Genomic DNA, 14,873 nt, shown 5'->3' with positions numbered 1-14,873 from the left:
TTACCCTGCCGCTCCCAAATACCAAAGTTGTCCTGAGAAATATGTCTGAAGAGACAAATACTATTGTGCAACGAGCAGCCCTATTTATATCTGAAAAAAAATCCACATTATATATAATCATCAGGAAAATCTTCCGATTATTGATGCATGAAAAAGTCATCAATCCCAAGCCTACTGTTCAAGTAATTTTTATTTGTATAGCGTCTTTCACAACACACATCATTTCAAAGCAGCTTTACAGAAAATCATGCATTAACAGAAAATTAAACCGTAATATCTATAATCTATATGTAATATAATCTATAGCAGCCGGTGCCATATCACTTCAGTCTATTACGATGGACTTCAGAGGATGAACTGATGCCAACTCCAACCATAAGACATGGGATACTTCATATGTCATTGCCTGAACCTTGGACTTAGGATAGACCTCACCGAAATTACTGGCCGGTTGAACTGTGATGCACCTAACTGATCTCTGCCTGCATCACCTCGGTCTAATGATGGACTACACTCTTGAAATGGAATACATCGACTATCAATTAATTGCCAACAAAACCCTTCATCAGCCAACTAACAAGGACAATTGCATCTATGTGAACTTCTGCAGTTAATCCAGGATGGACTTCAAAGACATTTGTCATTAATCTTACCGTTCATACAAAATCTTTGTTTAAACACTGACCCTTAACACTTGCACAGTTTAATAATTTTAAACCATAACTTGCATTATACACAAGTAATATTGGCATTATATTCATGATGTTAGCCAGAGGGGAACTGGCCCCCACAGTGAGCCTGGTTTCTCCCAAGGTTATTTTTCTCCATTAACCAACATCTTATGGAGTTTTGTGTTCCTTGCCACAGTCGCCTTCGGCTTGCTCACTGGGGTTATAAATACAATTATTATTTAATTATTTTTAAACACAATTCACAATCGTCTTTTATCAAACTACACAATGATGACTAAGACATTATAGATATTACCGTTTCATTTTCTGTTAATGCATGATTAAAACTGCTTTGAAACGATGTGTGTTATGAAAGGCGCTATACATATAAAAATGACGACAGAGTGATGTCTACTCATATGCACAAATGTATTAAAGAGAATGTTTGGTTCTATATACAGAGATGTGTGTCAGCCCTCACAATCCTGAATATTAGCAAATCAGTTTGTTCTCCGATGGCAATTGTTTTTCTTATTTGCGTCGATACGGTCAAGATAAGGGCTTTAGCAGATTTAAATATTCCTCTCAGGTTTCATAGTTTAACCATAGCCCTGATATGTTGAAAGGATTATTGTTTTATTTTCAAGCTGATCAACCTATTTGTTATTGTAGGTTATGAGCTATGTTTGTTCTTCAGACAGATTTTAAAAAAGGTTTAAGGGGGGCAACATGGACACTATGCGAGGTTCGGACGAGTGAACGGCGAGCTCTGCGCAATTTGCTAGTTTTGATACTTTTTGTGTCATAAACCGGTGAGATTCGATACACCATGATCCATAAATGTTCTAGGAAGACAATATGTCACAGAATTCAAAATCCTCGGGATCTGGAGACATTAAATGTGCTCAAGCTGATGCCCCTCCAGAGGTCCTGAGCGATTTGGCCGGAGAAGTAAAAGAAATTCTGTGAGAATTGTCGGCAATGCTGACGAAGGTCGTTGCTGACTTGGAGGATCTTGCTGCAATACGTCAATCGATCACGGCCATGGAGACTAAATTCACTGAGGTGGTTACAAGAGTGGTGGATGTCGAGAAATGGATCAATTATCTGGAGTCATCGGAGAGGGAATTAGCTGCTAATCCACTAGCGACCAAGATGGATTTGGAGCACGTCTGGGAGAAGTTGGAGGACTTGGAGAACCATAGTTGGTGGAATAACGTCCAAATTGCTGGAATTCCTGAGACCGAAGAGGGTCAAGATATGGTGAAATTCCTGAACAGGCTCCTGAGTCTGCTCGACAGGCCATAAGCTGGAAATCGAGCGAGCTCACAGTGTTCTGGCTCGGCAATCTGCTGAGGGAGACAGGCCCCAATCAATTCTGGCCAAATTTCTGAGATCGTCCGATAAAGATCTCGTGTTACATGAGGCAAGGTATAAAGGAAGGCTTTCTTGGAAGAACCACAGCATTTTCTTTTTCCCAGACTTTGCGAATTCAACGAGAGAAACGTGATCGATTCAAGGAATTCAAGAAACACATCAACGGAAGGTCGCTTTTGCAGTGATGTTCCTGGCCAAATTGAGAATAGATCCTAAGGATGGCCGCAAAATATTTACATGTCCCCAGCAAGCGATGTCCTTCATAAAGTCAATGCAGTAAGTTATTTTGTGGTTCTCACACTGAAACCGAGTGGACTGACTCACTGAACATTCACTTGACTGTCCAAGGAAACTGAGCGCCTTTTTTTTTTTTTTTTTTTTTTTTTTTTTGTACTGGTTCCGCCTACCGGCTGGAGTTTGTTTTGTAAAGTAACACTCCTTTGGGACAATTTGTGGGTGAATCTGCACGTTCTTTGTGCTTATGCCTCCTATTGGCTAGAGAATGTTTTGTGGAATGCATCTTTTCCTGCAGGAAGCTGAAAAATTTGGGAAGATATGGGGTGGACATGTTTTCTTTAGTGCTGGCTTAAGAAAGAGCAGGGGAGTCATTACACTGATAAGTAAGCGTCTTCAATTCAAATGTCTCAAACAGACTAAAGATAAATTAGGAAGAGTCATTATTGTTTTAGTAGAAATTCAGGGGCAAAGTCTTATTTTGGCTAATATTTAATATTTAAACATAATATTTGATGATCAGGGCTTTTTTATAGATCTTGAAGGGATGTTGCAAGCCACTGGCAACCCTCAAGATACAATATTGGGAGGAGACTTTAATCTTTTGATGGACTCAGTCCTTGATCTCAGCAGCCCTACATGGCGCCCCCAAGCTGTCTGCTAGATGGCGCCATTGTATCACAAATGAGCGTGCTGCCTGTGATTGCAGCTCAATGCAATGCCCCAACTCAAGTGGGCAGGATAAAAAAAATCACATACAAGCCTGGCACACCGTGTTGGCTTCCGAGTGGGTGATTCAGACAATTATGCAGGGCTACAGGCTTCAGTTTGCCATGAAACCCCCACGTTTCGGTGGTGTAATTTTCTCGCAGACCAACAAGAGCTCTGCTCATTTTCTGGAAGAGGAAATTTCTTCTCTTCTAGAGAAAGGGGCGATTCGGGTAGCTCCCCCGGGCCAATGTCAACAGGGGTTTTATTCCCATTATTTTCTAGTTCCAAAGAAGGGTGGTTAACTGCACCCTATTTTGGATCTCAGAGTGTTAAACAGACATTTGAGAAAATACAATTTCAAGATGTTAACATACAACACTCTCTTGTTCAATACATCAGAACAATTGGTTCACATCAGTCGATCTGAAAGATGCTTTCTTCCACATCAGCGTTTATTCCCCACACAAAATGTCTTAGTTTTGCCTATCATGGCATTTGTTACGAATTCCTGACATAAAATCCTGACATATACACTGGCGGCCAAAAGTTTGGAATAATGTACTAATTTTGCTGTTTCGGAAGGAAATTGGTACTTTAATTCACCAAAGTGGCATTCAACTGATCACAAAGTATAGTCAGGAAATTAATGATGTAGAAAACAGCACCATCACTATTTGAAAAAGTCATTTTTGATAAAATCTAGACAGGCTCCATTTCCAGCAGCCATCACTCCAGCACCTTTTCCTTGAGTAATAATGCTAAATTGCTAATTTGGTACTAGAAAATCACTTGCCATTATATCAAACACAGTTGAAAGCTATTTGGCTCATTAAATGAAGCTTAACATTGTCTTTGTGTTTGTTTTTGAGTTGCCACAGTATGCAATAGACTGGCATATCTTAAGGTCAATATTAGGTCAAAAATGGCACAAAAAAATGAAACGACTTTCTCTAGAAACTCATCAGTCAATCATTGTTTTGAGGAATGAAGGCTATACAATGCTTGAAATTGCCAAAAAACTGAAGATTTCATTCAAAGGTGTTGTGGGGATGGGGGCGTGGCCATGTGTCAGTCTGCCGGAGAGAGAGAGTGGTGAGGCTTGTCACCTGGGTTGTAATTATCTCTAATTATCTCACATGTCTCTTGTTATAGTAATAGCAGAGGGAGACCTGATAAGGCGCACCAGCACATCAGTTTGGGGAGAGAGAGCGAGTGACGAGAGCACGGTGTCGCTGTGTACTGAGTGTATTAAAGTTTGTTACTGAGTGTGGCGAAGAAGCTAAATGAATTGAATGTTTTGATAAAGCAGCCAAACAATACAAGATGCTGAAGGCAGAAAATAAAAAGACTTGCCTAAAACTGCTTCATTTTCTCCTGACTCCTCCATTGCCCTGAAGAACAAAACCTTCTCACAGGTGTACACTTCAGTCTTCAAAGACAAAGGACAACTGGCTCTAACAAGGACAGAAAGAGATGTGGAAGGCCAGATGTACAACTAAACAAGAGGATAAGTACATCAGAGTCTCTAGTTTGAGAAATAGACACCTCACATGTCCTCAGCTGACAGCTTCATTGAATTCTACCCACTCAACACCAGTTTCATGTACAACAGTAAAGAGAAGACTCAGGGGTGCAGGCCTTATAGGAAGAATTGCAAAGAAAAAGCCACTTTTGAAACAGAAAAACAAAAAGAAAATGTTAGAGTGGGCAAAGAATCACAGACATTGAACAACAGATAATTGGAAAAGAGTGTTGCGGATCTTAACCCCATTGAGCTTTTGTGGGAGACTATAAGGTGCATGAGAAGTGCCTGACAAGACAGCCACATCTATGGCAAGTGCTACAGGAAGCGTGGGGTGAAACGTCACCTGAGTATCTGGACAAACTGACAGCTGGAATGCCAAGGATCTGCAAAGCTGTCATTGCTGCACCTGGAGGACTTTTTGATGTGAAATCTTTGAAGTAGTTTATGAGGTTCTGAACATTTTTTAAAAGTTGTAATAGTAATTTTTCATGTTATTAATGTCCTGACTATACATTGTGATCAGTTGAATGCCACTTTCTTTCCAATAAGAGCAAAATCTGTACATTATTCCAAACTTTTGGCCGCCAGTGTATAGACGATTAGTTAATCATAGCCAATTCAAGTGAGAAAGTAGTGCAAGACACACAACTAGTGCTCTCGCACCTCTCATCTCTGTGTTTCAGTATAAATCTGAGCAAGAGCAATTTCACTCCATCCCAGAATGTAACTTTTCTGGTACTGGAGCTGAATTCCACTGCAATGCGTGCTCATCTGTCAGAAGAGCACATTATTTCTCTAATGAATTGTCTCTCACAGTTCAAAGAGGGATCGAGTGTGCTGTATTGCATTTGCCTCAGACTACAGGGCCTTATGGCATCAGCCATCCGGATTGTGCCCTTGGGGCTTTTGAGAATGAGAGCTTTCATAAAATGGATTTTGGATCTCCGTCGAAACATTACAGTGACCTACACTTGCAAATCAGCATTGCGCCACTGGATGAGCACAGATATTTATGTACATGGGTTGCCTCTAAGGCAGCGGTACTCAATTAAAGTTCCAAGAGGTCTGGTCTCTACATTTCCTTCCCAGCAAAGGTCCGGATAGTATGTAGCTTACATGGTGTCAGTAGTTATATGGCTAGGAAATTATGAATCTTTATATATAGTTTTTATAACTTGCCATGTTGACAGCAATAGTACTTTGTAAAAAAAGAAAAAAAAATCCTGATGAGGACATTGGGGGCCCAGAGACAACTAGTGGGGTCTGAGAGATCTTTTCTACCAAAAGATTAAAATATTTCATCAAGACTTCATCAGTCGGGGGCACTTAGATGTGAATATTAAAAGATAAGATCAACAGTTTGTTTTGAAGCTGAATGACAGCAGTCCAGTTTTGTTGAAATATTTTTACATTCAGAATCTATACGACATAGGAGGCCTTTTGACAGATAAAATACTGTGGGTTCAGGGGTGTCCCCTGAGAGAAAATGTATAAAAACGTAAAAGCCTGAATGGACCATTTTTATATTTTCCTTAAAGTGAGAATCCACTAACAACAAACAATTTACATAAAAGTGAAGCGTTAAATATCTGTTTGATTAATTTAAGGATAAATAGGCTTTCCTTGCCACGATGACATCTCTACTTAATTTTCACAAAATTAGAACAAAAATCTGTTTATTATGAAAGACTTGTAACATGCTGATTAATGAAGCTACAGTGCATCCGGAAAGTATTCACAGCGCTTCACTTTTTCCACATTTTATGTTACAGCCTTATTCCAAAATGGTTTAAATTCATTATTTTCCTCAAAATACTACAAACAATACCCCATAATGACAACGTGAAAGAAATTTTTTTGAAATCTTTGCAAATTTATTAAAAATAAAAAAACGAAAAAAAAAATCACATGTACATAAGTATTCACAGCCTTTGCTCAATACTTTGTTGAAGCACCTTTGGCACCAATTACAGCCTCAAGTCTTTTTGAGTATGATGCTACAAGCTTGGCACACCTATTTATGGGCAGTTTCTCCCATTCTTCTTTGCAGGACCTCTCAAGCTCCATCAGGTTGGATGGGGAGCGTCGGTGCACAGCCATTTTCAGATCTCTCCAGAAATGTTCAATCGGGTTCAAGTCTGGGCTCTGGCTGGGCCACTCAAGGACATTCACAGAGTTGTCCCGGAGCCACTCCTTTGTTATCTTGTCTGTGTGCTTAGGGTCATTGTCCTGTTGGAAGATGAACCTTCACCCCAGTCTGAGGTCCAGAGCGCTCTGGAGCAGGTTTTCATCAAGGATGTCTCTGTACATTGCTGCATTCATATTTCCCTCGATCCTGACTAGTCTCCCAGTTCCTGCCGCTGAAAAACATCCCCACAGCATGATGCTGCCACCACCATGCTTCACTGTAGGGATGGTATTGGCCAGGTGGTGAGCGGTGCCTGGTTTCCTCCAGACATGATGCTTGCCATTCAAGCCAAAGAGTTCAATCTTTGTTTCATCAGACCAGAGAATTTAGTTTCTCATGGTCTGAGAGTCCTTCAGGTGCCTTTTGGCAAACTCCAGGCAGGCTGTCATGTGCCTTTTACTGAGGAGTGGCTTCCGTCTGTTCTTCTGTTCTTTCCAGGGCTGTACGACTAAACCTCCCACTACACTGTAAACAGTGCATCGCGCTGTCCAAGCGCCGCAACTGTGGCATCTTTCCAGGCCTGCAACAAACCCCCACTACAGTGCAAACAGCGCACATGCTTTCCAAGCGCCGCAACTGGTCACGTGCCACAACCGCAGCACATCTTTCAGACCATGCGTCTCTGCCTTCATTGCTCTGTAACCCATATTATAACCCACTCAAAACAAACGAACCGTCACCCACCTAGCAACTGACAACAATCTGGTCAGGTCAGGTCTTCCATAAATAGCTCCCCATAAGCCTGCATCTTCGCACCAATCGATTTCATTCAAACACAGCCTACCATATGCCCTCACGTCGAATGCCATGCTCAACCCATTTGTGATCCCGCACCTGAGGATTCAGCCCGTTCATATCACAATTTCCATTCAAGCACGTATCCTTACATTGCCTCACATACGTTCCAGATGCCTATGTTTTTTCCCACACAACCTATTCTCTCTGCTAACATCCATTCCTCTACCCCTTCCTATCCATGGGCCACTACATTGGATTCCAACGTGAGGCTGCCTCCGCTGGTGAACCCCGCTCCAGACCCATTCTCCTCTTCACTTCATCCTCCTCCCTTCTACCATTTTAATCTCTCCTACTCCAGATCCATTCCCTGCACGAGGCTGCCTCCACAAGCGAACTTTGTCTCAAATCCCTCCTCAGATAACCATAATTAAAGCATAAAACTTTCCAGGCTCAAAAACCATTTTGCTGACTCTTTCTTGTTTTCCTTCAGAGATCCAGAGCCTTAGCCCCGGAAGCAAACCCGACAACAACCCCAGTTCCCCCCCGTTCAGAACTGAAATTCCTAGAAATCACCCTCCCAGACTTCTCCATGCCCCCCCCCCCCCCCACAGGACTCTTCAAGCCCTAACCCCAAACCCTACAAACATATCAGACAGCTTGGACATGCTTCAAAGATTTCCAACTAAATTACAATCTGCCATTTCTAGATTTTTCTCTCCTCTCTGTATCCTCCTTCGCCTCACACCCAAACAAACCTAAAACTACTTGTTATCGATCTACTAACTCGTTGCTTAAACGCTCTTCATCAGGGCTACATTTCTCTAAGCACCTCAAATAATACTCAAGCCTTTCCTTTCACATCGGCACCACAACCATAGCAGCCCACAAAGGCCTGCCCGAACACCAAACACAATGGGACACCGGCCATCTGACGCATATCTCGGCATCATCCGCACCAAACGTCTTCATATCAGGAGGGCACATCAAGCCTTGATTAACCAGTCATAAGTTCTCATCCGAGGTCAGGGGGATGCTTGCTTCATCCTCGACTCCCCAACAGGCCGGCCCCACCGTTCGGACACAGCTGCGGTCCAGTCCGGTAGCCCCCCATCCTACAACGCAGGATGGCCCGCCTAAAGCACTTAAAGGCTCTCCCTTTTGAACCGCTGCGGGGGTTCTCCCGCTTGAATGCCGTGTGAGCTAACTCACATTTATTTGTATCGTGGGCTCCCCCATTTGAAGCGCATCTATCACATCTAACAATTAGCTAAAAAGAGCTGAAAATAACAAATGGGGCAATTGTTTTTTTTTGTTTGTTTTTTTTGTTAGCCTTTAGTACAGGGGTATTCAATTAAAGTTCCAAGAGGTCCGGTCTCTAGATTTCCTTCCCAGCAAAGGTCCGGACAATAACTTGCATGGTATTAATAGTCAGTATAGCTATGACATAAGGAATTATCATTTTTTTTTAAATAGTAGGCCAAATTGTAAATTTCCAAGTTGGCAGTAATAGTACTCTGTAAAAGAAGAAGAAAAAAAAACATTGGTAAGAAATAGGACCCTGAACTTTCTCTTATTTTCAAGTGCAGACCTTTTGAGCAATGGACAGCAGATGATGTTCATGAGTGGTTGGAAGAGTACAGAAGGGAGAAGCAATGTAGCTTTCTGTGTGTAGCTTGCCCAGCAATTACTGTTTTGAAACAGGAAGTTGCTGTTGAGAACACTCATGCAAAAGTTAGGCAGATTGCTAAGTCTGAGGCTGTTCATCCACAAGCTCGGTCAGGAGAGACAGGAGAGTGAATCCTTGAATGTTAGAGCGTGTTTTGGAGAAAGGACAATCAAGAAATCACAGAGGTGCACAACGGCAGCACTTTAATAGTCAAAAGACCAGAGTCCGGCCTTCAGTGCCATGGGAGGTGTGCGGGGATGTAACTGGGATGTTTGGCACACAATTCCCTTTCACTGTAGGGTAAATCATTTATTCTTTCTTTGTTACAAGGCAGGTCATGCATGTACTAAACGCTTAAGAGCCAAATCCTGCTCAACAGTTAGTGTGGTGCCTGTGACTGATCTTCCACAAGCGCAAGGCCTAGTGATGATCCCCCATCTCTGACAGATTTTGATTTGGAATCTGTATTGACCTGTTTCATGTGATGTATGACCCCGCCACCATGTTTGTGACCAAAGTTCCATTTACCTTCATTGTGCTGCGCTGTGGGATGCGGCAAAAGTCGGCTAAATTTTAGCTTCTATTTATAAATCGTGAAAAAGGTGATACTGCTAAAAGGTGATAACGTTTTTATCTTTTAAGTGTAATGGCTTAATTTCACCAAAGACAAGCAGCGATGAAGTGGGAGAGCAGGGATTAAAAACACTTGTGGGTCTTTTGCTCATTTATTCAGACATGTCAGTTATCTGTACACGTGTCAGTTATTATACTGATAATTGTAACACATTGTAATAAATAAAAAAGCACTATAATGTGAATATATAGTATATATTTTATGTGTATATACTAATGTTAGTCAATAAACAATACATCGTAATATTATGAAGCAAAGACTTTATTCACACCACCAGACTACAATGTAAACATACTATTCTTATTCATTAATATGCCTCGGTTGCATTCTGTGTATTCTTCATGAGTTAAAAGCAGCTTTTACATTCATACAGACAGGATCATCACAGACGTTTTGTAATATTTTGACCAAATCAGAGCAGAAAATAACACAAATATGTGTAACTTTTGAATGAGAGATGTTTATGGTGATGTACCAATAGGCGTGTGCAGTCACGGTCACACAACAGACTTGCCACCTTACGGAGGTAAATCATGGATAAAATATATTTAAATGTCCACAAAAGTCAAATTTGGCCATATTTGTGTTGACCTCAGACCTGTATACACCTTTCCTGGGACTTGGCATGGATCAATACCATTTTTTGAGGTTTTTCTTGATATAGATTTATGGGTGTTTTTCCATTCACCACCATTGTTTCCTCCTGATGGTCACAAATATGGCGGCTGCTGGGAAAAAGTGATGTTTCTGAAACGGGTCAATATAATAGTGTGTGACAAGAATGGTCTTAATTGTACTGCAGAAAACACAAAAACTTCAGTCATATAATGTATTGTTCTATACAAAGGTAATTATCGGTGCAAAAGTCCAAGTCAAGGCCATGCTCGACAGTGGGACGATGTGTACCCTGAGCTCCAGAATCTTGTCAAAGCTGCTAAGTGCTGTTGTGTTTTTTTAGCCCTTCACTAGCCCCAAGAGTTTGTTTTGGTTGGATGTGGCAGGATTAGAACATGTCCTTTAGGAGTGTGTGAGCTAGAAACTGACGTCTAGTGCTAAAGCACTGAACTGGTAAGCAGAAGTTTGCTGGTTCGATCCCAATAGCCACCACTATTGTGTCCTTGGATAAGGCACTTAACTCCACTTAAGGTGTTGAGAAAGTTGTTACTTTGAAGTGAAATTCCAAGCTTGCTGATGCTTTTCCATTTATGGCCTTGCAGGACTTGGTCTGTTTTGAAGTGTCTGACTGTTCCTTATTCTCTTTAGAGCAGAAAGTGCACAGAACAGCTGACATTTCAGATGCACATAACGATTCAAGTGTTGTTGAGGGGAAAGCTGTTTTATGTGAATTAGGCTTATCTGATTTAGACATTGACTCTTGTGATGTGTCGGCTGACTGCAAGGCAAAACTCATTCAGCTTATAGCTTAGTACTGTTCCATCTTTTGAAGACATAAGTTGGACTGTGGAAAAGCTACAGGCTTTGCTCATCAGATTCATCTCAGTGATGACAAGCTCTTTCAGTTGCCATACCAACGTCTTGCTAGGAGCAATCAATATGAGGAACTTTGCCAAGCTTTGGATGAGATGAGATCATTAGAAAGTCTAGCAGTGAGTTTGCATCACCTCTTGTCCTAGTTTGGAAGAAGTCAGGGGATTCGGGTATATGCAGACTTTCGTTGGATTAATGCTCATACCATCAAAGATGCACATGCCCTTCCCCACCAGGCGGATGCTCTTGCTGTACTGGGTGAAAATGCCTACTTCTCGACAATGGACCTCACTTCCGGTTACTATAATGTAGAGGTGCACGAAGATGATCGAAAGTACACAGCTTTTACATCCCGATTCAGACTATTCGAATAGAATCGTTTACCGCAAGGCTGTGTAATAGTCCTGCTACTTTCATGTGGATGATGCTGGTGTAATTTGTTTCCTAAAGGTGTAACGACAGCTAGGCTAATTGTTTTGCCAGCAAGTCACTTCGAGATTGAGGTATCCTGCGCCTAGGTTAAAGTTTTTTGCCATAAAATGGGCTATTTGTGACAAGTTCCATTACTGGCTCAGGGGTCAGGAATTTATTGTATGGATGGACAATAACCTATTAATGTATATTCTTTCCAAAGCATAACTGGATGCTTGCAAGCACAGATGGGCTGCTTAACTGGCACCATACCAGTTTGACATTAACTACATTCCAGGTCCAAAAAATGTTGCTGATGCCCTTAGCCGTGAGGCCTTTGTCCACCCTAGTGTGCTCCACCATATGACAAGAGTCTCTTACAATAAATTGCTGGCTGCAGCTGTGCAAACGGATTGTGTTCAAGATGTCTTTCGTTGGTTTTCTCACCCCTTTGACTAGGTCTGCACAATTAATCGTATTTTAATCGCGATCACGGTTAATTAAGCATATTCGTCGGCGATATTAGTGAGCTAACAAACAGAAATGATCAGCCAGGTAAAGTTGCTGTGTCTACAGATCACAAGTGCCTTTGAAATCTATTTTCACCTACCTGACCAATCGTGCTCTCCTCAGAAGTTTGCCACTGACCAATCACTTTTTCAGTTTTAAGCACACGCTGACATACATATGCTTCGCATCAGAAAGCTGGAACACGCTGCATTCGGAGACGGTATGTGGGGGTAGGATGAAAATCAGGTGCATTTCAAACTGTTCTGAGATCAATCATTCAACAACTCTGTCTGTTCAGCCATTAACTGATTACGCAGCAACTCAGCTGAAAAAACTCTGGTTGCAGTGCGGTGTTACAGTGGTTTTTAGAGTGGTTCTGTGCTCAATAGCGATTAATTTCATCTCGTGCTCTCATTATATATTATACACCAGCAGCTGTGCTCAGAGTTCGGTTCGGTTCGTGCTCGTCGCTAACTTGTGTTGAACGCACTAAAAAGCACTCCAGATTTACCTCATTGCACATTTGCGTAATTTCAGGTATGTTTGGCCATTACAAGTGTCTAAAAAATCTAAAGTAAACCCATGGCACCAGTTTTTTTTTTTTTTTTTTTTTTTTTTTGTGGGTGGAGGAGATGAGAGCATTTCACCATCTTTAGATGGAGCACCAGAGCCTGCCAAAACTGTTGTCAAAAGAAACAACATACACACTTCCATTTTTTTTTTTATTTTTTTTTTTTTTTACATCAAAGTAAAAGCTTCAGACAGTTTAGCATTGCCGTCTGCTAAATTATTACAGAAATATATTACTACTGTTTATTGCAATAATAATAATAAAAGTAAATAATTTTTTAGAGAACTTGAGAGTAAAAACCCTTAAATTGGAAGAAAGCATGGGCAAAACATAACTTAATTTTGGTCAAAAAGAATAATGTACTTGTTTGTAGTTTTAACACCTTGTTCAACATGAGAGCTGCTATTTAATGTAATTTTATGGTTTAGTTCAGGAAAAAAAAAAAAAAAGCTGTGGCAACAGTTTTTTTTTTTTATATATATATATATATATATATATATATATATATATATATATATATATATATAATATTTTGTTTATTTTTTATTGTGCAGCCCTGCAATAAAACAAATAAAATAAATAAAACGTCAAAGGGCAGAATAATCGTGATTTATAATCATGATTAAAATTTTAATCAAAATAATCGTGATTATCATTTTACCCATTATTGTGCAGCCCTAATATACACTTATGAAGCACTCCGGTTATGTTGAAGCACATCACTGAGCTTGGGATGGGAATAAGTGGTGTCTGTATCATTTTGTGTATTTATCAGTTTTTTTATTATAGGGCTGCCCTTAGCATCCACATATTCCCCAGAAATATGTCCACTAAGACATTCAATTGTGATATGATATACATTTTTTGCATCAGTGTAAATTTCGTAAAACTTGTTAACTGCGAATATTTTTTTTATTTTTTATTTTTTCTCAGAGGGTAATTATTATTATTTTTATTTATTTTATTTTTTTCATATCGGATCACGCGATATCTGCCTTTGGTCTCGTAGGTGGCTGATCCACTACAAGAAGTGAGAACTGTACGACTTGACTGAACTTATTTCACTCCTCCCCTGACTGCAGCCGCCTACTCTCGTCTACTTTAAAGAAATTTGTCATCTCAAATAAGCCTATTGACTTCTCTGATTGATGGATCTTGGGTAGTGTTCTTCACTGAAAATTCTGCTATTCAAAATAATAATAATAATAATAATAATAATAATAATAATAATAATAATAAATTGGAAGTTGAAATCACACTGAATAGTGACTTCTAAATCAAATCAAATCACTTTTATTGTCACACAACCATATCCACAAGTGCAATAGTGTGAAATTCTTGGGTGCATTTCCGAGCGACATAGCAGTCATGACAGTGATAAGAAGCATACTTTAGGTCTGCCATGGAAAAGTTTTTGTTATCATTAAAAATCTATTTCTCTATGGAAAAAAGAAAGAGATTTTTACTTCTGAACCCGACTCTTGCGCTCTGTTTGCAAGAAACATAAGGATCATGTTAGGAACATGTGAAACGACGCTAAAGCTTGTGTGCTGTCAAATTTGACATCAGACTCGATGGTGCCCCCTACATGTCAGCAGCTGTCTGAACATATCCAGTCTCTTCTATTGTCACGTAAATCAGTGTGGGTGTGAGGGAGAACCAGACAGCAGCCGGATTAACACTTTGTGCTGGGGTACAAAAGCTGGCTGCAGATGGCTGATTATGATCAATGTTGGACTTTTCTCAAACTCCCTGTTAATGAAAATAGAAGAGTTTTGTGTAAACATTCATTTACTCATCCCTCACAGATGGCATGATAGAGGACTGCAGCTTAGTCTAGTGTTATGGACTGCAAAACTATTTTTTTATTTTTGTTTGTTTTAGTCAAAGGTGTTATCTTGTTTTTCAAAGTTGCTTCAGATTTAGCAGCCTTGTCATTACCGTCTTGTTTCATGGAAAGCTGACAGTTGATGGGAAAAATATGACAAAGTTAAAATGTCAAACGTCTAGGTAACACTGGTCACAGTTATCTAAATGGGTCCCTTACATAAGTACTCAATTGTTAGATTATTCTCAAAGATTACAATACTTGCAAAAAACAATGTTAGAGCTTTTCCCAGAACTAACAGACATTTTTGCAATGCATTTT

Source organism: Myxocyprinus asiaticus, chromosome 19 (genome assembly GCF_019703515.2).
Source record: "Myxocyprinus asiaticus isolate MX2 ecotype Aquarium Trade chromosome 19, UBuf_Myxa_2, whole genome shotgun sequence".
In the NCBI taxonomy this organism is placed as follows: Eukaryota; Metazoa; Chordata; class Actinopteri; order Cypriniformes; family Catostomidae; genus Myxocyprinus; species Myxocyprinus asiaticus.
This window is presented reverse-complemented; position numbering follows the sequence as displayed.